Source organism: Rattus norvegicus, chromosome 14 (assembly GCF_021556685.1).
Source record: "Rattus norvegicus strain SHRSP/BbbUtx chromosome 14, alternate assembly SHRSP_T2T, whole genome shotgun sequence".
NCBI classification, from domain to species: Eukaryota; Metazoa; Chordata; class Mammalia; order Rodentia; family Muridae; genus Rattus; species Rattus norvegicus.
Genome location: NC_141547.1, coordinates 92,068,082 through 92,094,726, shown reverse-complemented (window position 1 = coordinate 92,094,726; position 26,645 = coordinate 92,068,082). Strand labels below are relative to the sequence as shown.

The following is a 26,645-nucleotide window of genomic DNA, read 5'->3' as shown; positions in this document are numbered from 1 at the left end:
TTAGCGTCAAGCAGACTCTTCAGACAAGGGCAAAGAGCAGCCACATTCTTCACTAAAATATCATAAGAACAATCTCTAGACAACATACTAAAATCTTGTCCTTCTGAAGCCTCCCTAGCCAAGTGCGTCCAGTTCAAATCACCCACAGCTCTACTATTTTCCATGTTTCTACTAGGATGGCCCATTAAGACCCACTTAAACTTTCATTTAAGACCCACTTTCAACTGATTTTCTAATCCACAGTTCCAAAATCCATATTATTCCAAACAAAAACATGGACAGGTTATCACCACAATACCCCAGTCCCTGATACCAACTTCTATCATAGGAATATTTTGCTGTGAAAAGACACTGTGACTAAGGCAAATCTCATAATGAACAACAGTTAATTCGGGCTAGCATAGAGTATCAGAGATTTAGTCCATTTTTGTTAAGCAGAGTGCTTGGCAGTTTTCAGGTAGACATGCTGCTTGAGAAGAAGCTTAGAGTTCTACATCTTGATCCTAAGGCATCAGGAAATAACTAAGCCACACTGAGTGGTGCCTTAGCATAGGAAACGCCACAGCCCACCCACACACACTTCCTTCAACAAGGTCACACATACTCCAATATGGCCATACCTCATAATAATGCTACTCTCTGTGGACTAAGCATTCAAATGCATGAGTCTATGGGGACCAGACCTATCCAAAACACCACAAATGCTATTCTAAAACTAGTTTAGAATTACTAAAAAAGGAAATAATGGTGTGTTGGAGTGGCCTAATGTTGTTTGTATTTTAATGCTAATGCCGGTTTCTCAAGAGCTGGTTGCCCCACCAGAATTTTCAGGTAGACCCTAGTGAAGCTATGTGCTAAATTATTTTTCATTGGTAAGTAAAGATGCTGACAGTCAATAAATGGGCAGAGAAGACATAGAGGGTTTTGGATGTTAGGATTGGAGGTCAGAGGAAATCCTCAAGATAAAAAAAATAAAAAGGTAAGAAGGAAGAAAAAAACACCATTGGTTAGGAGTTAAAAAACTTTGGCCCTAAGGGCTGGCCAATTGGTGTAAGAACAGCCCAGATAATGACAATGTGGTTAAGGAAGAAATAAAGAATGAAATTAAAGACTTTTTAGAATTTAATGAAAATAAAAGTACAACATACCCAAATTTATGGGACATAATGAAAGCCAGTGCTAAGAGGAAACTCATAGCTCTGAGTGCATCCAAAAAGAAACTGGAGAGAGCATACATCAGCAGCTTGACAACACACCTAAAAGCTCTAGAAGAAAAAGAAGCAAAAGAAGCAAATATACACTAGAGAAATAGATGGCAGGAAATAATAAACTCAGGGCTGAAATCAACCAAGTAGAAACAAAAGAAACTATACAAAGAGTCAACAAAACCAAGAGCTGGTTCTTTCAAATAATTAACAAGATAGATAAACCCTTAGCCAGACTAACCAGAGGGCACAGAGAAAATATCCAAATTAACAAAATCAGAAATGAAAAGGGAGGCATAACAACAGAAACCGAGGAAATTAAATACATCATGAAATTCTCTTACAAACGCCTATATTCAACGAAAGTGGAAACCTGGATGGAATGGACAATTTTCTAGACAAATACTAGGTACCAACATTAAGTCAGGATCAGATAAACCATCTAAACAGTCCCATAACACCTAGAGAAATAGAAGCGGTCATTAAAAGTTTCTCAACCAAAAAAAAAAAAAAAAAAAAAAAAAAAGCTCAGGACCAGATGGAGAATTCTACCAGACCCTCAGAGAAGATCTAATGCCAAACTACTCCACAAAATAGAAACAGAAAGACACTGCCCAATTTCTTCTAAGAAGCCACAATTATGCTTATACCTAAACCATACAAAGACCCAACAGAGAAAGAGAGCTTCAGACCAATTCCCTTATGAATATCAACTCAAAAATACACAATAAAATCCTCTCAAACTGAATCCAAGAACACGTCAAAATGATCATCTATCATAATCAAGTTGGCTTCATCCCAGGGATGAAGAGATGATTCAATATACAGAAATCCATCAACCTAATCCACTTATAAACAAACTCAAATTTAAAAAAAAACACATTATCATCTCATTAGATACTGAGAAAGCATTTAACAAAATTCAACACCCCTTCATGTTTAAAGTCTTGGAAAGATCAGCAATTCAAGGCCCATAAGTAAACATAGGAAAATCAATATACAGCAAACCAGTAGGCAACATCCAACTAAAATGGTGGGAAACTTGAAACAATCCCACTAAAATCAGGAACAAGGCTGCCCACTCTCTCCCTACTTATTCAATACAATACTTGAAGTCCTAGCCAATGCAATCAGAGAATAAAACGAGGTCAAAGGAATACAAATAGAAAAAGAAGTCAAAATATCACTATTTGCCAATGATATGATAATATACTTAATTGTCCCCCACAAAGGTCCACCAGATAACTATTAAGCCTGAAAAACAACTTAAGCAAAGTGGCTGATTATAAATTTAACTCAAACAAATTAGTAGCCTTCCTCTACTAAAAGGAAAAACTGGCTGAAAAAGTAATTAGGGAATTGACACCCTTCATAATAGTCCCAAATAACATAAAATACCTTGATGTAACGCTAATTAAGCAAGTGAAAGATCTGTAGGACAACAATTTCAAGAAAAAAGAAATTGAAAAAATCTAGGAAGAGGGAAAGAGCTCTCATGCTCATGGATTGGCAGGGTTAATATTGTAAAAATAGCCATTTTGCCAAAAGCAATCTAGAGATTCAATGCAATCCCCATCAAAATTCCAATTCAATTCTTCATAGACTTAGGAAGAGCAATTTGCAAATTCACTTGGAATAACAAAAAAATATCCTCAACAATAAAAGAACTTCTGGGGGAATCACGATTTCTGACCTCAAGCTGTACTGCAGAGCATTACTGATAAAAACTGCATGATATTGGTCCACAGACAGGTAGGTAGATCAATGGAATAAAATTGAAGACCAAGAAATGAACCCATACACCTATGGACACTTGATTTTTGAAAAAGGAGCTAAAAGCAACCTGTGGGAAAAAAGATAGCATTTTCAACAAATGGTGCTGGTTCAACTGGAGCTCAGCATATAGAAGAAGGCAAATCGAACCATTCTAATCCAATGTACAAATCTCAAGTTCAAGTGTATCAAGGATATCCACATAAAACCAGATACACTCAAATTTATAGAAGGAAAGTGGGGAAGAGTCTCAAACACATAGGCACTGGGCAAATTTCCCTAAACATAACATCAATGACTTATGCTCTAAGATCAAGAATCGACAAATGGAACCTCATAAAATTGCAAAGCTTATGTAAGGCAAAGGATACTTTCATCAGGACAAAATGGCAACCAACAGATTGGGAAAAGATCTTTACCAACCCTACAGGTGATAGAAGGCTAATATCCAAAATATACAAAGAACTCAAGAGTCAGACTCCAAAGGGCCAAATAACCCTATTAAAAATTGGGTACAAAGCAAAACAAAGAATTCTCAGTTGAGGAATGTCAAGTGTCTGAGAAGTACATAAAGAAACATTCAACATCCTTAGTCATCAGGGAAATACAAATCAAAACAACCCTGAGATTCTACCTCATACAAATCAGAACGGCTAAGATAAAAAAACTCAGGTGACAAGAGATGCTGACAAGGATGTGCAGAAAAAGGAACACTCCTCCATTGTTGGTGGGTTGGCAAGCTGGTACAACCACTCTGGAAATCAGTCTGGAGGATCCTCAGAAAGTTGGACATTCCACTTCCTGAGGAAACAGCTATACCACTCCTGGGCATATACACAAAAGATGCTCCAACATACAACAAGGACACATACTCCATTATTTCGTAGCAGCCTTATTTAAAATAGGCAGAATCTGGAAAGAATCCAGATGTTCTTCAATAGAGGAGTGAATACAGAAAATGTGGTACTTCTACACAATGGAGTCATACTCAGCTATTAAAACAATGACTTCAGGAAAATATCCTGAACCAAATACCAATAGTTTATGCCCTAAGATCAAGAATTGATAAATGGGACCTCATAAAACAGCAAAGCTTCTGTAAGGCAAAGGACACTTTCATTAGGACAAAATGGCAACCAACAGATTGGGGGGAAAACTTTACCAGTCCTACATCTTATGAAGGGCTAAAATCCAAAATATACAAAGAACTCAAGAAGATACACTCCAGAGAGACAAACTCTATTAAAAATGGGGTACAGAGCTAAACAAAGAATTCTCAGCTGAGGAATATCGAAAGGCTGAGAAGGACCTAAAGAAATGTTCAACATATTTAGTCATCAGGGAAATGCAAATCAAAACAACCCTGAGATTCCACCTTATACCAGTCAGAATGGCTAAGATAAAAAACTTAGGTGACAGCAGATGCTGGGTGAGGATGTGGAGAAAGAGGAACACTCCTCCATTGTTGGTGAGATTGCAAACTGGTACAACCATTCTGGAAATCAGTCGCAGGTTCCTCAGAAAATTGGACATTCCACTACCTGAGGACCCAGCTATACCTCACCTGGGCATATACCCAAAAGATGCTCCAACATACAACAAAGACACATGCTCCACTATGTTCATAGCAGCCTTATTTATAATAGCCAAAAACTGGAAAGAACCTAGATGCCCTTCAAGAGAGAAATTGATTCATAAAATATGGTACATCTATACAATGGAGCACTACTCAGTGTTTAAAAAACAATGACTGCATGAAATTCATAGACAAATGGATTGAACTAAAAAATATCATTCTGAGTGAGGTAACCCAATCACAGAAAAAGACACATGGTATGCACTTACTTCTAAGTGGATATTAGCCCCAAAGCCCAAATTACCCAAGATGCAATCCATAGATCCCAGGAAGCTCAAGAAGAAGGATGACAAAACTGCGGATCCTTTACTCCTTCTTAGAAGAGGGAACAAAAATATCCATAGGAGGGCAGTTTATCCATATGGAGGCAGAGTTTAGAGCAAAGACTGAAGGAATGGCCATTCAGAGCCTGCCCCACATGCGTGGGCCATATATATCTATCTCCACCAAAACTAGGTAAGATTGATGAAGCTAAAAAGTGCATGCTGTCAGGAACCCAATACAAATATCTCCTGAAAGAGCATGTCAAATACTAGCAGCAACCCACTGAGCTGAGAACGAGACTCCAGTTGGAGGAATTAGAAAAAGGACTGAAAGAGATGAAGGGGTTTGAAACCCCATAAGAACAACAATGCCAACCAACCAGAGCTTCTAGGGACCAAACCACTACCCAAAGATACACGGACTGACTCATGGCTCCAACTGCATATGTAGCAGGGCTTGTTGGGCACCAATGAAAGAAGAAGCCCTTGGTCCTGCCAAGGTTGGACGCCTATTGCAAGGGAATGTGGGGGGGGGGGAGAAGTGGGCGTGGATGGGGAGGGGAACATCCTTATAGAGGAGGAGAATGTAAGGGGATGGAAGGCTTATGGATAGGAAATTGGGAAAGGGAACAACATTTGAAATGTGAATAAATATCCAATAGAAATAAATAAAACAATGTCTTCATGAAATTCACAGGCAGATGAATGGAACTAGAAAGTACATCCTGAGTGAGGTAACCCAATCACAAAACAAAAACAAAAACAAAAAACAACAACAACAAAATAAATAAACATACATGGCATGCACTCCCTGAGAAGTGGGTATGAGGCAAAAAGCTCAGATTCCCTAAGATAAATCCACAGATCACATAATGCTCAAGAAGAAGGACAACCAAAGTGCACATGCTTCAGTCCTTAAATGGGGGAACAAAAATATTCATAGGAGGAGATACGGAGACAAAGTTGGAGCAGAGACCAAAACAATGGTCTTTCAGAGTCTGGTCCACCTGGAAATCCAGCCCATATCCATACAGCCACCAAACCCAGACAGCATTGCTGATGCCAAGAAGTGCATGCTGACAGGAGCCTGATATAGCTGTCTCCTGAGAGGCTCTACTGGAGCATGACAATTACAGTGGTGAATGCTCACAGACAACCATTGAACTGAGAACAGGATCCCCATTGATGGAGTTAGAGAAAGGATTGAAGGAGCTGAAGGAGTTTGCAACCCCATGAGAACAACAATACCAACCAACCAGAGCTCCTAAGTACTGATTCACCATCCAGTGAGTACACATAGACAGACCCATGGCTCCAGCTGCATATGTAGCCGAGGATGGCCTTGTTGGGCACCAATTGGAGGAGAAATCCTTGTTCCCACCAAATCTGGACCCCCCAGTGTAGGGTTATGTCAGGGCAGGAAGGGGTAAACGGGTGGGTGGTTGGGTGGAGGAACCACTCCACCCTTATAGGGCTTTATGGCCTGGATACCAGGAAAGGTTCTAATATTTGAAATGTAAATAAAAAATATCCAATAAAGACAAAGAATATTTTTTTAAAAAATGAAGAAAAAAGATGATTACCATTCAAAAATATATAATAAGTAATAACTCAAGGTTAACAATTGAAATAAAATTTAATAGCACAGAACATAGATATCTGCCCAGCTCTAGTGCTGATTAAGGCTTATTCTAAATACAAAGGTTATGTGTGTCTTTTATCTGAGAACTAAATGGTCAAAGGTGGGGTAGGAACCCCAGATTGGAATATTAAATTTCTACAATTAATAGGGTTTCTCTTAACACATGGGGATTAGAGGGAATGGAGAGCTTCCTTCTTCTCAGAGGCAACAGGGGAAAGGGATAGGGTGAAAAAATTTTGGAGGAGAGACAGGGGAAGGGGAATAACATTTGGAATATAAATAAGTAAGATAATTTTAAATAAAAAGATGAGCCAGAGAAGCAACTTGTCTAAGTCCCCTATAAATAGCTGTATTCAAAAAGGTTTTCTTTCTAAGACTTGATGTTGGTATCGTTGGCACTTAATACCTCTTCCTTGATAATATGTGTTGTTTACCATACAGACACCATGGCATTTTATGGGACAGTGAAAACAATATATGATTTAAGGCAAATTAATTACACCTGCTTTTATATCAGTAAAATCATAAGAGAGTATATATAAATGCATATATGGAGGCATGTGCTGTGTATATGCAATTTTGTATTTGGAGATATATATATATATATATATATATATATATATATATATATATATCTGCTGTGTGTGTGTGTGTGTGTGTGTGCAATTGTGTTTGTTTAGTTATAGTAACAGTAGCTGCAGTAGTGATGTGGTGGTGGTCATTCTATCAAGCCAATAGTATGCAAAGCAAGCACACCCAGAAAGCAGTCTTCAGTCTTCACGTTCTGTATAATCTATTATGCAACATAATAAGCAAATGCAGTCTAACATTCAGAAAAGAGCTAGGACAGACCTAGGTTATTGGATTTTATCCACTAGTGTAGACAATCAGATCCATTTAGAGTTTTCCATAAAACAAGATGATAAACCTTAAATCTCAAGGTTATTCAGTCAATGCTGTACTTGCCGTTCAGTTCTATAACATCTGGTGGGAAGACTCAGTGACAGGTGAACCTCACTCCTTAGGGTTTTGTTTGGTAGCCCTAGAGTTACGTGCATTCTTGCTAAGGATGACATTAATCTAGTAGAACCTACCTAAAAGCCTGAGTGATCCTCGCTCCCCACCATTGTCCTTTCAAATATAGCTAGTCTCATATCATAATGTAAAAATCGAGTATTCATTGAATCTCTTTGTGTCTGGAATGAAGTCCCAGCAGATTCAGAGGGAATAAGGAAATTTTGGCAGCAGTGAAGAGATTAGACATTTAGGCATTGCCTGTTTTCCACTGTAAAGTCTGCCTCAATTGTCCCTAATTTTGGATTTTCTCAAACACGATAAGCACAAAATAGATGCATAGTGTCTATTGTTAAAATCAATTAACTTTCACAAGAATTATTTGTGTATGGGTTTGTGTGTGTGTGTGTGTGTGTGTGTGTGTGTGTGTGTGTGTGTGTGTGTAATATGACAATCTAGAAATATACCTCTGTGGCTCTTATGCATTTATTTCTTATTATCTGAACTACCATGCTTTCAAAGGAAAGATTAGAAAAATTAACACCCTCCCATCAAATGTGCTTGTCTTATTCAGATTTGTTACTGTCAGGATATCAAGGTACCTGTAAAACCATAGGTGAGCATAGGCTGGGGCTCTGCCCTGCAAAAGGCAGCACATCTTTGGAAGCTAAAACAGGGTCCTAATGGAGGAACTTGATGTTTCCATTTGCAATCAAGCTCCCACATCAGACACTCTAAGAAAAGAACACTTTTGCTAGAAAGAATACAAAATACCTTCTAGAATGTGAACCTAGGACCATCAGCTGATCATTTGGGGATACTCCTGCATGTAGAAAAGCAGATAAAGAATCACACTTCTCAGTTAGTTAATGGGTAACTGACTCAGATTTCTCTAAGGAACAAGGAATGTTACTGCTCTCCAGAGGGAGGAAGGCCGTCTTTGGGGTCTAGAGCATTTTTCAGACATATCCAGAGCATTTTGCTGGGGACAGGAAGAAATGGACAGCTATATCACTTGTGACTAGCATTAGCATTTAACTAGGGACTTTTTCTGCAGTTTTCAGAAGAGCAGAGAAATTTGAACTACTGTGTTGTAAAGCAGTAGTCAAAGCAACACAGGCAACAGGTAAATTTGAGCAATGCAGCCTGGACTTGCTCAGTCAGTGCATTGATCCACCCAGCCTTTTGCTACTTGTATCCCTAAGACCTTCCTTGATTGTTATGGTCCACTCAAATAAGCACAGCCTGAAGCCCCTCACATAACCTTCTAGTTCTAACTGGATCCACAAAGTGTGCCTTTCTGCCCTGTGCATTCAACCGGGAGCATGAAGCTTGTGCATTTGGATTTAATTTATTGAGCAGGGGTTAATGATAACACCTTTGATGTGTCTCCATTTGGATATATGTCCCAAGATACTTCTTCATTTGGATGTATGTCCCTTCTCTTCTTTGTACTACCTCAGAATCAACCTCTGTGATGAAGAATCACCATCAAAGTTCTGCGGAAGCCAAGCTGGAATGCCCTCTGATGTGACTCTCTTGTCCCCTACAGTGAGTCACTGTCTATTACACTCATTTCTTCCTGGACCTTATCCAGCCTGGAATTATATGTGCATGTAATTGATTACAGAGACCAGGCCTCACTGGTTCGGTACCCCTCATTTCAATACACAGCACCACTGCCAGAACATTATAATATATCTAGAAGCTAGAAGGATTCATCCTACGGTCCTGCCAAGGGGCTGTTTTGGAGAACTCTCAGTGCTACACTCCCCCATAAGCCCTGCCCATCACATCCTCTCTTAGTGATCTGATTTTGCTGAGTTTCCGGAGCCCCTTTTCTTTGCCCCTGGGAGCACTTACTTGCAAGAAGAGCCCAAGTTCCATGCTAGAGCTCAGCTTGCCATAGCAATAGGATGCCATTGGCTGTCAGAGGTTTAGGCAAAGGCAACTTAAAGGAAAAACCCTACCACCATCTCTAGAATTCTTCCAGGACTACACTTGAAAGCAAGGAAAAGACTGTGTTTAAAGACCTTCCTTTACTATAGTTAAGTTATCAGGAGGCTTGCCTTTCACTAATAATCAAATTTTTCCCTTTTTGGAGTGATTTTAATAGTGAGCCAAGAAATAATTGTTTCCTCCTTCAAATAGAAGAATGGATGATAGTTTCTCTGTAAGCCTGGTGGATCCAAACAAACAGAAGCAAATACCATAGTTCTCCCAATGAATAAGAATTTCCAAGAATTGAAGGAGAACAGGAGTGAGGTATGAGGATTTGGAGGGAGAATAGGGAAGGAAGATAAGTTGTAATTAATGTACTCTTTCAAAACTAAAAATTGCCAAGAATATCAGTATTGATGGTGGGAAATGGGCCTTAAAGGGTGCTTACTGTAAATATTTTGTGACACTCCATCAAAAGCAGGGTAAGCATTACACTCTGTGGTCTCTCCTGTCATCAACCCATAGACCACTAACCATCTCTCCCCACTGCTGCCTCCTGTGGCTGGCCAGAACCACACGCACAAACTTCGAGTCAGTCTGTTTTGCATAGAACTCTGGTCAATGTTTGGCAATGGAGTGACAGATTTTACTCACAATAAAGCTCATTTAACCCAAGAAACAACTGAGTGGTGGTGGTGGCCTAGGCCTTTAATCCCAGGACTGGGAGAAAGATGCAGTCAGATCTCCAAGGTTGGAGGCCATCCTGGTCTACAGAGTGAGTTCCAGGACAGCCAGAGAAGCACAGAGAAATTCCTTCTCTGGAAACACAAACTTGTGAGTAGGCAGGTCCTATTCTGATGGAGCCTGACAAGCATCACTCCAGACTCACAACTCAACCACAGGTCCCTCACCCTCATACAGACTACATACTCTGCTGCAGTGGGTCTGCCTTCTTACCTGTTCCTGTTCAGCCTGCATTATTCCTCTTCAGAAATGGATACCGTGACTAATTAAAATTCTGCTCAGTTATATAGTGCCTGAGTGATTCTTTGGTATCTCCCTAGACTATTTCTATATTTCAGGTCAGAACTACAGTTTCTCCAGAAAATGAACTTTCCAATATAACATATGAACATCATTGTCCCTACCTTGCTGCTTTCTCTGTGACAGATGGTGGAAGCACATTGTTTTCTCAACCATCGAATCCTTTGTGTGTTGAAGCACATTGATTAAACATAGAATGATAGGAGGCACACTCATAAAGACCAAATGAATATACAGCTGTCTCAGAGTGAAATTCACTTTCTCTAACTGAATTCTACCCTAATAAGGTACAACCGTGTTTTCTGTTCCATGAGAGTTCAGAGGCAATCTTCCCAGAGCTTTCTTGGGGCTCCAAGGTCCTCATGGACTTGAACATTTCCATTTGAAGTCCTTTATTCTGGCAAACCACAAATCGTCAAGGTTAGGGTTAAAGTAAAAGGTAGCTGCTGATGCTCTGGACATCACAAATGCCTATGACATAGGAAGGACATATTAATTTCCATGAAGTTCTACACATTTCTCCATACACCAGCAAGATTTTTGATGATGGTCCCACATAGGAACAAATGAGTTTGAGAAAATGTGGCCTTTTGAAATATGAGAATAAAAGGAGGAGTTGTGAAAGAATGGGTAACCAATATAGGAGTCTAGCCTGCCCATGACCCATGGTCTGCTGGTGCATTCACAATGTCACCAATGTATCTCCTTGCATTGGTCTTACTTTCAAGTCTGTGAGGCCGGTGAGGACAGGAATCACTTTGGCTTTACTGCCAGTAGAATCTAGTTTAGAACCTTGGAGATATTTGCTGAGTAGTGATTAATAAGAATGCAAAAATAATTTAATCAACAAACAAACAGATGTTTGAAATTAAGAGGTACAGTTTGTAAATCCACTTCAGTGGTCTCTTTCTATTTGAGTATTTTTCAATTATTAAATCTAATATGTATTACCATTTAAAGTTTAACAAATTGCTTAACAGGAGATCTGAGATTATTCTGACATTTCAAATTAGAGAGTTTTTTTTCCCTTGGCAAACATTACAGCACTATAAATTTTCATTAGTAGAGTTTGCCTATTCCCTAATGCAATAGGGCTTATTTTTCTTTCCAAAGGTTAATTGTGTTTTTCAAATGTCTACTCTTTCCTTAAATCACATTGGGTATAATATTTAAACACAGTGACCTCATTCCTCTTTCATATTTTGTTAGCTTTTATTCCAATTTTGTTATTAAAATGACTTGAGCATAATACTCTGAAAAGCGAACTTGATGGCTTTCAAACAATGCTGATTTAAATTTATATTGCAATTCTACAGATTTTTCAAAGGTAACTAGATTATGGTTTCTCTAGCAAAAACAGGTATATTTAAAAAAATACACAGATATAAATAAAAGTTGAAAGGCAGCACATAGATTTCTCTGAGTCTTTTCTCTTTGGAAAATAGAAATTTAGCGTGCTGAATTTTAAATATGTTTTGATTTGAAATTAATAGTTGATTTGGATCTCAGGGTTTTGTCGTTTATGCCTACTTAATTAGAGATGTCCTTGGAAAAGTAACACACTCCATGCATCATTAAGCACTTTAAATAATTAATAGTTGATTATTTTCCCTTTTAAGATATCCTCATTTATAATTCTGCCTCAAAGATGAGACTGACCTTTATGTTAAAATCAAGTTGTGCTTCTATTTAGAAAATAGAACTTTGCTTGGAGTGTATAACAAGTGACATCCAGCCTTGATGCTCTGTAAAATGTGAAAGGTTTGGCCAGTGTCACACCAGAATTAAGTGAAGAGATCAATAATCATAATAGAGTGATGCTTAAATTGATCTTTCTTATGGTCTGGTCCCTGGGACCTTTAGTTAAACCCTGACTGAGTCAATAAAAGAGGCAGACTGTGTGGCATACAGTCTCTAGGAACAGATGTAAAGGAAGTTGCACTAAAGCTAAGACAAGAAAAATGAAAAACAAAAACTTCTTACTGTCATTCTGAAAACAAAGCGTTGATGTCTTTCCTTGGTGATTTTGATGAATAAACTATCACAGACAGGTCTACATTTCATCATAATAAAATATATCCCCAAGTCAATATTCACCTCAAAAGGACACTTAAGGAAAATGTAGTTTCAGCTAGTGTGACCCATCAAGTCATCTCATGGGGGAAAGACTAAGAAAAAAATCATCTCTGAGGAGAGGAAAAAATATCACCATCTACAAATAAGATACTATGGTTGTCCAAAGACAAACTCACTCTTCTCTGCGACTGTTCATTTAAACAAAGCACTCATGTAAGCAGACAGAATCTCAGCTGTGTTCTCCCAAACTGAAAGGGGGTCATCAATTAACCCTACTTCCAATAAAGCATCATAATAAAAAATCTGACTTCTAATTTTTCACATAAAGGATTTGCAATTGCCTTCAACTATTTGTATGGGTTATAGTGACCTTGGATTCCCTTATCCAATGAAGAAGACAGTTCTGGAATTGATGTCCATGGTGGTGAGAAAGGATTCTCATAATTTAAAGAGAAAAGTTGGCATTCAAATTCAAAAACTACAGTTCTGTAGGACTGTTACTAGATATTCCACTATGCTGTTCAGTTTTCAAAGAGAAACCAGGAAGGAGATACTAGTCAAGGACAGAGATTTATTTGTAATTTCTCCAAACCAAGATGAAAAGTACCTAGTTCCTCTGCAGTCTCCACTATGCCTACCTAGTCTCAAATTGATATAAAACTGTGTGACAACAGCCAAAAGAAATATGGAGCTAGATGTGAGATGGTTTATATTGTTAAAATTCCTCTTGTCTCCATTGTCCCATTTCTCTGGAGCCAGCTTCAAACATGGGAATTATATCATCAAAGGATATGCAATACAGAACTGTTTGGTTCCAACTTGGGGCTGAGGAATAAGCTAGACATTGTCTCAAAGACATACTATGTTAAAAAGAGTAAAGAAATGCAAAGGTTTTATGGGATAGTAAATGGAAGATCCCCACCAGTTGTTGGTTTTAAGCAGTTTATAGAGTTCTTCTATAGGTATAAAGTAAAGATCATGCCACACACATGTGAGCAGCAAGAATACATATGCATAACTTTGGATATTTTTCAGGCTTTGAGTTCTGCGCATCTGTTATGTAAACACTAATGTTGCAAGTGCAAAAGGACTGACGGTCTCCTAACTAAAGTCAGGGGCACTCTCCAAACACAGAAATCCTCTTCTGTTCATCCAAGACCCTAACCAATTCTCTTTCTACATGAGATCACTATTATAGTGATTTCGTTAGAATTTCTTAATAACCACATAGGATAAGTTTCTTAGTTTTCTAATTATTCCATGGTGATTTAAATATTTTTTGAAATGGTTTTATCGGTTATTTAATTTATTTACATTTCAAATGTTGCCCCACCTTCCCAGTTTTCCCTCTGAAAACCTTATATCCCATCCCCCTCTCCTTTGCCTCTATGAGGGTGCTCCCCCACTGACAACCTATTTCCACCTCACTGCTCTAGCATCCCATTACACTGGGGAATCATCTCTCCACAGAACCAAGGGCCTCCTCTTCCATTGATTTCAGATAAGTCAATCCTCTGCTACATATGTAGCTCAAACCATGGGTCCCTCGATGTGTACTCTTTGGTTGGTGTTTTAGTCCCTGGGATCTCTGGGGAGTCAGGTTAGTTGATATTGTTCTTCCTATGGGGTTGCAAACCCCTTCAACTCCTTTAGTCCTTCCCTTAACTGTTCCATTTGGGTCCTCAGGCTCAGTCTGATGGTTGACTGTGAGTATCTGCATCTGAATTCCTCATGTGCTGGCACAACCTCTCAGGGGACAGCTATAAAAGGCTCATGTCAACAAGCACTTCTTGGCATCAGTAATAGTGTTGGGGTTTGGTGTCTGCAGGTATGATGAATCCCTAGGTGGGGCAGTCTCTGTAAGGCCTTTCCTTCCACCTGTTCTCCATTTTTATCTCTGCATTTCCTTTAGTCAGGAGCAGTTCTGGGTTAATATTTTTGAAATGGTTGGGTGGCCCTATCGCTCAAATGAGGCAATGCCTAATTTCAGGATATGGTTACTTAAGGTCTCTCTCCCCTTTGTTGGGTATTTCAGCTAATCTTATCCCTGTTGGGTCCTAGAAATCTCTTGCTTCCCTGGCATCTTGGACTTTCTAGTGGCTACCCTAGTTCCCCATCCCCCACAGCTGCATATTTCTGTACAATTTCCTAATCCTCTGTATTTCTCTCTTGTCTCTCCCATACCTGATCCAGTCCCACTCTTTTTCCCTCCCCTCCTTTCTCCTTTCCAGGTCCCTCCCTCCCTCTATCTCCCATGATTATTTTGTTCCTACTTCTAAGTAGGATTGAAGCATCTACACTTTTGTCTCCCTTCTTCTTAAATTTCATATGGTCTGTGAGTTATTCGGTGAGTATTCATTGTTATTTCTAGCTTCTGCTATTGTAAATAAAGCTGCTATGAACGTAGTGGAGCATGTGTCCTTGTTATATGTTGGAGCATCTTTTTGGTATATGCCCAGGAGTGGTATAGCTAGGGCTTCATTCAACTGATAGAAGATTGAAATAATCTCATGCATCCTGTCAGATCACCACAACTAAGGCTGGCCTTCAGTAACAAGAAAAATAACAGAAAACCCACATACACATGGAAGTCGAACAATGCTCTACTCAATTATTTCTTGGTCAGAGAAGAAATAAAGAAAAAAATAAAGGCTTTTTAGAATTTAATGAAAATGAAGGTACAACATACCCAAATTTATGGGACCTGAAAAAAGTAGTGCTAAGAGAAAATCTCATAGCTCTGAGTGCTCCAAAAAGAAATTGGAGAAAGTATACACTAGCAGCATAATAGCACATCTGAAAGCCCTAGAACAAAAAGAAGCAAATACACCCAAGAGGTATAGAGGGCAGGAAATAAGCAAACTCAGGGCTGAAATCAACCAAGTAGAAACAAAGAGAAGTAAACAAAGAATCAACAAAACTAGGAGCTGGTTCGTTGAGAAAATCAGGAAGATAGATAAACCCTTCGCCAGACTAAGTAGAAGGTACAAAGACGGAATGCAAGTTAACAAAATCAGAAATGAAAAGAGAGACATAGCAACAGAAACTGAAAAAATTTTAAAAATCATCAGCTCCCACTACAAAAACCTATACTCAACAAAACTGGAAAATCTATATTTAAATATCTTACCAATTAGAAAAACTAGGATATATAATATCTTAGAGTTTTGGAAATGTTATAAAATAAATAATATTTAATAATTATGACCAAATTATGCACATTCTGTTTCTTATAACAGGTAGATGATGAGATAATGCACGATAAAGACATAAAATTCAGATTTCCTTTTTTTTTTTGAAAGAAATTTTGACTTCTTTCCAAGAACTTGGTGTGTTTGCTCACTCTTATTTAACAGTGCTATTTTTAAACAGCATTATAATAGTGTAAAATTTTCAAATTCTTTTGTTTATAGTTATCAACTATTTACTAAGAAAAAGACAAATCAACAACAACAATAAAAGTAGCACAGTCATATGGGGAAGAAAGGCAGAGAGACAACTCCCTGTACAACAGAGATGGGTCACATCTACTTTCCTAAATAGGGCTGTGGGTTTTTTTTTTCCTCTTTCAATGGAAGTTTATTATCATGTCCATTCATTCTCTGGCAGTCTAATTATTATTGTTTTAATTTAATTGCATTTTTCACATATTCACTTTACATCAAGCACACTGACACCCTCCTCTTCACCCACTCCCACAATTCTTCCCCACCTCCACCCCTTCTCCTCTGAGTGGAAGAGGTCCCTTTTGACTGTCTCCCTACCCTGACACATCACGTTCAAATTTTTGTGTATGGTTTTTCAAGTTGCTCAGCTGTACAGTTAATAGAAATATCATTTGTACTTCAAACTCATCTCTTTCCCTTAGCCCTTCAAGACTCATGTTCAATAGGTGAATTAACCTTATTCATGTCTTGTAGAAAACATATAAATCTTAGTGCAATAAAGTAGCCTTCAGGGAGGTATTGACTTCTTTGTGGTTAATTATTTTATGAATGATCTTGATGCCTTGTGCCTCAGAGTGATTTTTCATGGTGAGCTACAGTTTCAATACATTAATGTTTTCAATATCCTTCAGTTGTCAAAAAGTTTCGGGGTCAAGGAGGTCAAGGATCATACTGTAGGACTGAGGAATCTATCTTAAAAGTCATATCACGGGATGGATAAGAAAGTGGAGATCTGTCTGGTACAGATGCTTTTTTGTGTATTAATCCAAACGCAGCTTTGAAGAAAGAGAATCATAAGCAGAGGGGGCTGAAACTGGATGTGTTAGCTTTATCATGGTTGCAACCAAAGTATTTGAGAGAAAAATTTTAAGGAAAGATTTACTGTGGAAGAAAGTGGTGGTGGAAGGGGCCAATGGAGGAGATCTGTTAACCTCAGGGCATACAGGAAGCAGAGGCAGCAAGGGACCAGGATTGATATAGCCTTAAATTCCCATATCTAGTGACCTATTTCTTCCAGATAAGTCCAAATCCTAAACGATCCAGAACCCATCAAAATAATATTACCTTCTTGTGACTAAGTCCAAACACATGAACTTTGGCAGGGGGCATTTCATGTGTGTGTGTGTGTGTGTGTGTGTGAGTCTTTTTGTATGTCTGTATCTCTCTGTGTTTACAAGTCATGTGTATGTCTGTATCTGTATGGGTCTATTTATAAGTTGTTGTGTGTATGTGTGTGCTTGTGTGTGTTTGTGTGTGTTTGTGTGTATGTGTGTGTGTGTATGTTTACATAGCATGTGTGTATGCACATGTGGATTCTGTTTTAGTCACTCTCTACTTTTGAGGCATGGTCTTTCAGTCTCACTGAAATTGGAGCTCATTTACTTAGCCAGGCTGGATAAACAGTAAGCTATGAAGATTTTCCTACCTTCACTGGCTCAGAATAAGGATAAAGGGTGCATGACACCATACCCATTCTATGTGTAGTATTTTGTTTTCATTAGTTCTTTGAGAAATTCATGTAAGATATTTTGATCAAAAGGGCCTCTCTTCCAACAACTCTTTCCAGATCCAACTACTTTCTTTCCCACCCAATTTTATGTCTCCTCTTTTCTCTTAAGCCCATCAAGTACAATTCATGCAACCATTATATTATTGGATGTGTTGTCTTCCACTGATGCCTGGTCAGTTTACCAGAGGCTATGTTCTTAAAGAAAACTACTCTCCCTTTCTAAGCCTCTATTAATTGCCCATATTTCCATCACTAGGGTTAAGACTTTGTGCCCACCTCTACTCTCCATAATGAGATTTGGTTAAACTTGAATTTGCACAGGTACATACTATTATAACTACTATGAGCTCATATGCACAGCTCTCCTCCTGGATCCAGAAGACTGTTTTGTTTTTTTTCTTGTAGCCATCTGCTGTCTCTGGCTCTTATGTTTTTTATGTACCTCTTCAACAATAATGCCTGAGCCTTGGGAGTAAAAGGCATGATATAGATGTCTCATTTAGAGCTGAACAACCTCCATATTTTTAAACTTGGACTCTGAGGATCCAAACTCAGGTTCTCATACTTGTAGAGCAAGCAATTACTGACAGAGCCATCTTTCTAGACTCGTAAAATACATAAACAATAACATTCAAACAGCGGTGCTGATGAGGCCATTTGGGTTCATCTTTGTAGTGAATTTCAAAGGAAATTGTTCTGAAGCCCCACATTTTACAGTGATGAGCATAGCAGATCGGTTTAGAAATGGCGATTTCATCGAGATGCACTTCAACAATAGTCATAAGGACTGTTGATAAGGGCAGAATTCTTGAGTTACATGTCTCCCTGTTTAGGAATTTGTTTTCTTAGGTGTTGTATGCCTCTCCTAATTGAGATGGTCTCTTTCCTAGAGAGAGGAAGGAAGTTGACAAAAATAGTAGATGAAACTTTCTAGGTTTAGGAATTCCAGAAACTTAGAAGATCACAAGCTTAGAAAGTTTCAAGAACTGATAGGCCCATCCCGTGTGTGTGTGTGTGTGTGTGTGTGTGTGTGTGTGTGTGTGTGTGTGTGTGTATTAATGAACAAAGGCTGAGAGGAAATACATTCTTTGTTAGAGCTTCCTGGAAGCTGGGCAGGTAGAAGCAGGGATGTAGGGATCTTGTTTCCTCATCTATGCTGGAGCAGTCTTTGAGTCACATAAATTCTATATATAAACTCTCTCTTTTACTTTCCTTCAGTAGGTAGTTCAACTCCTCGTTTTACCAACCTAGGCTTAGATGAAATCACTTCTGTAGTCTGTAGTTAGTGCTCTGTATGTGGAGCCCTGATGTTTGGTCATATCTTCCCAGGAACAGTCATAGAAGAGAAGGAAGTGGTGAAGATCACCTACCTCAACCACAGGCAATGGACAAGTGAGAATGCAAAAAGCAAATTTTACAGACTCCCCTGTCAGGTAAAACCATGAAGAAATAGAAATTCCCTTTTTATTTAGAGACCAAAAATGAATTTTTTTCATTTGGTTCAATGGATTACTTTAATTGATAATTCCTATCAGCCAAGTCTCAGCCCTTCGATTGCTGGACTGAAACTAACAATGCCCAGACATTTCAGTTAAAGGTAAGGGGATTATATCAGTGGATCCTGGGCAAAGAATAAGGTCCAGGAAGAATCTATAAGCATGATTTAACACGTAAATCAGTGACATTGAAGAAGAAAATATTGTCCTAGTTTGCTTTCTATTGCTGTGAACTAAAGCAATTTGTGGAGGAGAGAGTTTGCTTGTCTTACATGTTTGGATCACAGATGACTATTGAAGAAACTTGAGGCAGGATCTCAAGGAAGAAGACAGAAGGAACTAAAACAGAGATCATGCTGCTTATTGACTTGAATCCTCATGGTTTGCTCAACTTGATTGGTTTCTTATATAACCCAGAAACACCTGCCCAGGGGTGCTACTGCCTACAGTGAGCTGAGTTTTTTACCATTAATAGTTAATCAAAAAAATTCCCCACAGACTGGCTTCCAAATCAAGCTGAGGAACGTTCTTTCTCTCTCTCTCTCTCTCTCTCTCTCTCTCTCTCTCTCTCTCTCTCTCTCTCTTACACACACACACACACACACACACATACACACACACAGACATACAGAGAGAGAGAGAGAGAGAGAGAGCCCAATTTTGTTTGAACTTACTATCTACAAAAGTACTTTAATATGGTAGCTTTTAAAATTTGTGAATCTAATAGATAAACTGTCATTATCACTTAGCTAATGCCATAGTAGGAAGCAAAGATTGAACTACCTGAACTTCAGCAATCTAAAACCATTTTTATTCAACACATGTGTACGTTGGTAAGGCATGCCTGTCTTTCCAGTGTTCCCCCAGTCTGTCATTCATTAATGTGCCAGAGTAATCTGCTGGCTGGTAGGTGGCTGGTGGGAGCACTGTCTATGCCTGATCTCTTCATCTTGATACTTCACCAAACATGTTTCCTGGACTCAGTATTACAAAACAGAAAGGAGAAGCTTGGGTCTCTTGAAGCATAAATAAGCTCAAAACAACACATCTGTGTTCACCTCTATTGACTGAAGCAAGCAGCAGCCTGGCTGAAAGATCATTAGATAGTGTGTGAAGGGCATGGACCCAGGGAAAGAGATGAAAATTGGGCCAGTTTTGGCACCAGCATACCAAGACATAAACAAATTGAAATGAAAATTTCAAACGGATTTATTGTAAGAAATAAACCAGGAAAAGCACTTACTTGTTCTCCGAAGAAATAGAAAGAAAATATGGGTCATTTGAGAGTAAAAATAGATGAATGATGAAGTTGTAAGTCAAGACACAAGTGATTTATATAGTAAAGACTGACAGGAAAAAACTAGATGTTATCACGTTATAATTTAACGTGCCTGTGGAAGTAGTACTGGTTAGAATTGATAAGGCACATAGCTCAGCCTGAACTGGCAGACAGGAGAGATGTTAGGAAAACATAGAAACAATAAATATAAATAAACCTGGAGGAGAAATAATAACAAGGACTACCAACATTATACCATCTCCAATGGTAAGTAAGTGCCAGAACTTGAGGTAAATCTGCAATGAGAGTCAACAGAAGAAAATGGTAAATTTCTCCATATATTATTATTTCATGTTGGGGCAGTATCTTGCTTTGCAGTCAAGTCTCACCTCAAACTCACCATATAACCAACATTGGCCTCAGATTTGAGATTCTCCTGTCTCAGTCCTTGAGTACTGGGATTCATCACATTCAAGGGAAAATATTTGAAAAGGAACTATTTAGCCATGCTAATAATTGATACCTTAGTACCAATAAAATAAAATGTAAACAGAAAATGAAGAAAATGGAGAACAAGACTAGAGAGATAGGTCAACAGTTAAGAGCACTGATTGCTTTTCCTTAGGTCCTGAGTTCAATTCCCAATAAACTACATGGTGGGTCACAACCATCTGTAATGGAAGTCAACATCCTCTTCTGATGCATCTGAAGACAGCTATAGAATACTCACAAACGTAAAGTAAATAAATATTTTTTAAAAAGTGAAGAACATTTAAATGCTGAGAATGTCCAATTAAAAGATCAATTCCATACCTTTAAAATGATAATATCATGTGGAAATCACTAAAAGGACAACTTTGACACAAGTATAATATAAAAGGTTCTATGTCTATAATTAAGTCAGAAACAAGAATTTACAAAGTAAAAGAGAATCAGTACTTGTAATTTCAGAACATATACAAGAACTGAAAACTAACAATTCATTATTTTCTATCCCTTTTTCATGAGTACTGTTCAGAATTAAAGTAATTCCTATGGGACAATGTATATTAATTTAAAATTATATGCAAGAATCCTGGATATAATTCATACAGTTGCATTATACTAAAATAATAATGTATTATGAATAATATATAAAATTTAGAAGTGAATATCAGCAGAAATTTAAAACAAGGAATCCTCACTAGAAATACTTAAGTTTGAATAATTCTGAAAAGCATATCACAAATTTCTCTGCCTATTACTAAGAAATATTGCTACTAAACTAGAAATACACAACACTAACATGATGAAGAAAAATTATTTAAATGCACTAAATGTTATAATTAATGAAAATATTATCTACTAGTCTTAGACAATATTAAATGGTTCCTATTTCCATGATCATTCAGGGTTGTTTTAAAAGCCTATTTATGTAGTAGAATAAGTATAAAATGCATAGATATCAAAAAATAAACATTCATTATTAAATATGTATGAGTGCTTACTGAATGTGCAGAAAGTATCCTAGAAATAATAAGCAATCAGGAATAGGGTCATATAAAAATTTAAATACTAAAATTACTCTTCTGCATTAGAGTAATATGTCTTCTTCAGTAAGTGTAAAAAAAATCCTTCCAAATGGTTTCAAAATATAAAATACTTACACTTTGTGAGAGATTTGCACAATTTTATGTCAGCAAAATTATGAACTTGAGGGAAACAAAAGTCCAGGTAGATATAGCCAGCCCCTGAAGAGAGTTATCCCATATAGTAATTATTTTACATATCACTCTGACATAGTAGCCATGTAATGCAGTTTATTCAACCACATTGGAATATATCTAGAAGTTACTGAGGCAGTCCTGCTTGTTTATAAGGAGAAACAACATGAAAAATGAGAATTAGGCTTCACTAGCACTGAATGGATGAGAGGTAAGCACACCTCCATTTAACACAAAACAAACAAAATTACCAAATGCTAAAAAGGCAGAAAATGGCAAAGGCTGGTTAAAACATGTAAATCATTCATTTAAATTTAAAGCTTGAGTCCATCGGATTAAGTCCACCAGCACTGCTCACATGATAATTTGCTATAGAGATATTGAAATGTGAATGACCCAACGCCTCATCTCAGAAAAGATTTCAAAGTTTGGAGAAATCTGCACAGTAATTTTGCACATTTTAAAGCTACTGTGTTCTGTATGCTAGAACTGCAAGACACTTCCTGCTGAGCTTTCTTTTACACCTGTTGGGTACAGCAAGACAGTCAATGGATAGCTCGTGCAAGTGGAGAAAGCATCAGAATCAATTTCCTTCCCTACAACTGGGCAAGATTTATTGGAAAGAACTCACTCTGCAATTATAGCAACGTGAGCAATTTGGAGGAAGGTAACAAGGTTTCCGAAGGAAGAAATGTGTGGTATTAATCTACCCCCAGATCTATCTGAAAATGAGTAAATAAGCAAGTGACACAAATCATTTCCCTCCCTTTGGCAAAATTTCAACAGCTATGAAATGAATTATCATTAAAGTTTAGAACAACGCTTTATCATGAATAAGGAACTGGGAATTGAAATATGTCCCTGCCAGTAGATTAATCTTTCCTTGGTATTCTGTTTTATTCCTCTACTCAAAAATCAATGAACTCCAGCCCACCTGGCAAGTCTTGTGTAAGTTACTTAGTGAAGAGTCAATGCCCTTTGATGAATTTGTTCTCACTTAACTCTTGTCTTCCTAAAAGGACCTCATATTCTGATCAACTCCACCCAGTGGAAATATGACAGACATTGAACACATGATGTTGGGTGGATAGAGAGGTGAGAGTTGAAGGAGGAGTGAATTTGGTAAAAACTCATTATTTGTAAAGCTCCAGGAATGAAAAATTGAATTAATTACATGGGAATCAGTGGTATAATATTTGCCTAATGTGAGACCCTTGTAGGTACATAAAGATGAAAATAAAATATAAAGAAATAATTAGGTCAACTTTAATATTTTATTTAATCTATGAAAATGTTACTGTTCAACACGGGTTCGAAATAAAATTCAATGACTTTTTAAAGAATATTTGTTCCTCTGGCTGTGATAGCCAGTATGTGTCTTATACTTAAAGCATACCTCAACCCAGGATGGCCAGAGTTAAGTGAGACAGAATCACATATTATTAGACTAGTCTGTGGGAAAGGCCACTCCACGGAGCTGAGGAGATGCCAGGCTTTGTGTGTAATGCTCGCTTTCCTGGTCTTCAGACCCAACCTCACCACAGCAGACTCATCGCTTTCTAAATTTCAAGCTTCTGGTTTATGTGGAGAACCATTTCTGCATACTGAGTGACTCATATGGTTAAACAAACATACACATATAGAACTGTGTCTCATGTTTATATATATATATATATATATATATATATATATATATATATATACATAGATACAAATTCAGACAGAGATTAATGTTGACGCACTCTCCTGAAACATTTTTAACTCATGTCTGTGGTCCCAACGTTTAGCCAACAATCAAATTCTTTTATTTTTCAAAAGGCAAATGGGCTACATACTTTATTTTCATGAATACAACTCCCTCATTCTCCCCTCACTACCTCACTTTTCTAACAGAACATAACTACTTTTTAAATCTTATTTTTCATAGTTACTGGTCACATATTGAAAGAATAAGACACACAAAAATTGTTAGTCCCACTGACAGTTCTATAAGTAGTCCAGGATGAAATATACCATGAAATATTTTATGATGCAGATCATAGGTAGTGAAATGCCAAGACGGCTGGGGTTAATTTCATCTAAAAGAACTCTAGGGGTTTGTGCACGAGGGGAAGTCTGTTAGTCTCCAGTATGAAGAAAGAAATGATAATGCATCTGAGGAGAAAATCTGCCCTATTTATAAAACGATGCGCTCAGATCTCTCATTTTCAAAACCAGTAATGGAGGTTGAAATGGGCAGCCTGCTTCTTAAGCACAACGGGACTTTGAGCTGCCTAGTCAGCTGGGATAATACAGAGAAACGAAAACATTATTAGTGGAAAGTCTGAAAAGTTCAGTTTAATGGATCGAAACCTGCCATTAAACTTGTGACCCAGTTGACTGTACAGGGTTCACATAAATGCTCGTAGGAGAAAGAACAGCTTGAAACCTGGAAGTGGATATTCCTGAATAGTGGGACTGACCCTGGAGGACAGGTGAGTGAAGATAATGGTAGAAGTCTGACAGTTATCCCAATAAGAAAAGGCCATCAAGCACAGGAGGTGGTCCAGAAAAGGCCAGGAGCTACTGGCTTCCCAGTGAGCAAGAGTCCCAAAAAACATTACAGATATGAGGTTTCCCACAGAGCTGTGAGGCTGAAGTCTGTGCTTAGGAGACCAGGGCAGACATGGTTTGCAGTGGGCATAAGGGACCGATAAGAACAAGTAATATCCCTTTCTTTTAAGTTATTCATCTGAAAAATTGTTACCACAGAGAAATATCAGATCCAAGGAAGGAGAATGTGATTCAAAATTATACTTACACACACAATGAGAATTTGAATTATTAAGCAGCAAGCAGGTCTAGAAAGATGATTTAATGAGTAAAGGGATTTTGCTTCCAAGACTGACGACCTGAGTTCAATTCCAGGAACCCACGTGGTAGAAAGGATGAGTTGGCTTCGATGAGTTTCCCTTAGCTCTCTACGTGCCTGAGTTCACAAGTAAATGCTCACACACAAGTAAACTGAAGAAACGTTTTAATGAAAAGGAACAAGAATAGTCAGAAGAAAAAAATGTCAATATTTCTCAGAAGCCAAGCCCCATCAGTGGCATGGACAGTTACACTGTATCAATGAAAATCATTTTAGAAGCGGTGAGAAGCTGTAGGTTGTATCTATTTACACATGAGAACTCAGAACTTCCTAAACCTGAAGACTCAAACATGATGCTAGGACAGATTGTCTGTAGTCAGAATGTTCCCTGTGTAAATAAAATGGTCATACTTTGTATGTAGGCCATTTATCATCAGGATAAATTCAAAGTATGTAATTCAATAATTTTATCATCGTACAGACACTGTCGACTACACTTCCCGATCAGTATATGCAGCTTACAGTGCTTCATTACAAGCACGAACGTCATACATGGCTCTGTGTCAATGACTATGATACTAAGAAAAGGAAGGGATTTTTCAACATCACTCATGGCATATGTTGTCTGTCAGTGACCAAAGTGCTACTGAAGTGCATGATGTAGTCACAAATGAAAACAATGAAAAATATCCTGTGAATAAATTGCATCTCGTCACAGCCAAATAACACCACCCTGGTTAATTCCTTGTCTATTAACAATATCTCTTAAATCTTTGAGTTTTGGAGGCAGAGTCGAGGAATAATTCATTGAAAGTACAAAATATTCAGAACAGCACTCTGTGTGGTATGGAAATCGAAAAGCAGCTGCACTGTGGGAAGGATACGTAGCTGCATCAAGAAGGAGGTTACTTGATAGGGCCACTCAATAAAGCATTAGGAAGCTTCTGTGCAAAGAAAAATAGCTTGGTACTGCCACCCGAGAAGCGACACATAAAAGCCAGTCTAAATTCAGAAAGAGGAAAAAATCATGTTTCTAGCAGGCCTGTATCAAATAGAAAAAATGAATTGCATAGATGTGATTATCTGCTAGGAACCCATATTTCTAGCTAATTCCATTAAAATGAGAGATGGCTAAACAGATGGCATAAATTTAATTCCATTATCTTTTCAGCTATAATATATTGGATATACTTAAATTTGCCACGACAGAATATGAAGAAAACATTGTTTTCTCTTCTCATACTTTTTCTTTTTTGTTTTCTTTATATACTATGCACTGAAACATGTTGGAATCGGCCTCCACATTTCTTTCCTCCAGTGCCCAACATAACTGAAATATGACACACTTCTAACTTCATTTCATATGTGTGTGTTGTCGTCATTGTTGTTGTTTTACTTGTTCTTGTTGTTATTGATAACCCTCCAAGTCCAATTGATGCTCTGTGTATGTTCATGAGTATAGAGCTTGAACTGGAGCATGAAAACAATATGGAACATACAAACAAACAAACAAAAAAGAATGATTTTCCCTCTCTTTTAACTACTAATAACTTCTCAGTAACAGATGGTGAACCTCCTTTATCCCTGGCAGAATTTTGGCTAGCTTCTTTTTGTGCAGATTTTGTTCAGTTAAACACATGTATTAGGAGTTCATGGTTTTAATAGCAATGTCTTGCCCAAAATACCACGTTTGGAGCAATATTTATCTCATGTTTAGATTCTTATACTCTTTCCTCCTTTTTGTGTAATGTTTCATGAAATTTTGT

At 37.8% G+C, this 26,645-nt stretch overlaps 1 long non-coding RNA gene across 1 annotated transcript in view; it reads left to right on the top strand.

The window, feature by feature from the left end:
• The window catches only part of LOC148001456 (uncharacterized), a 176,147-nt gene that overhangs the window by 51,624 nt on the left and 97,878 nt on the right, over positions 1 to 26,645 (top strand). Inside the window, exon 2 of the long non-coding RNA XR_015637144.1 lies at positions 18,880 to 18,983. This is a non-coding gene — a long non-coding RNA (uncharacterized LOC148001456). The remainder of the gene's footprint in view (positions 1 to 18,879; positions 18,984 to 26,645) is intronic.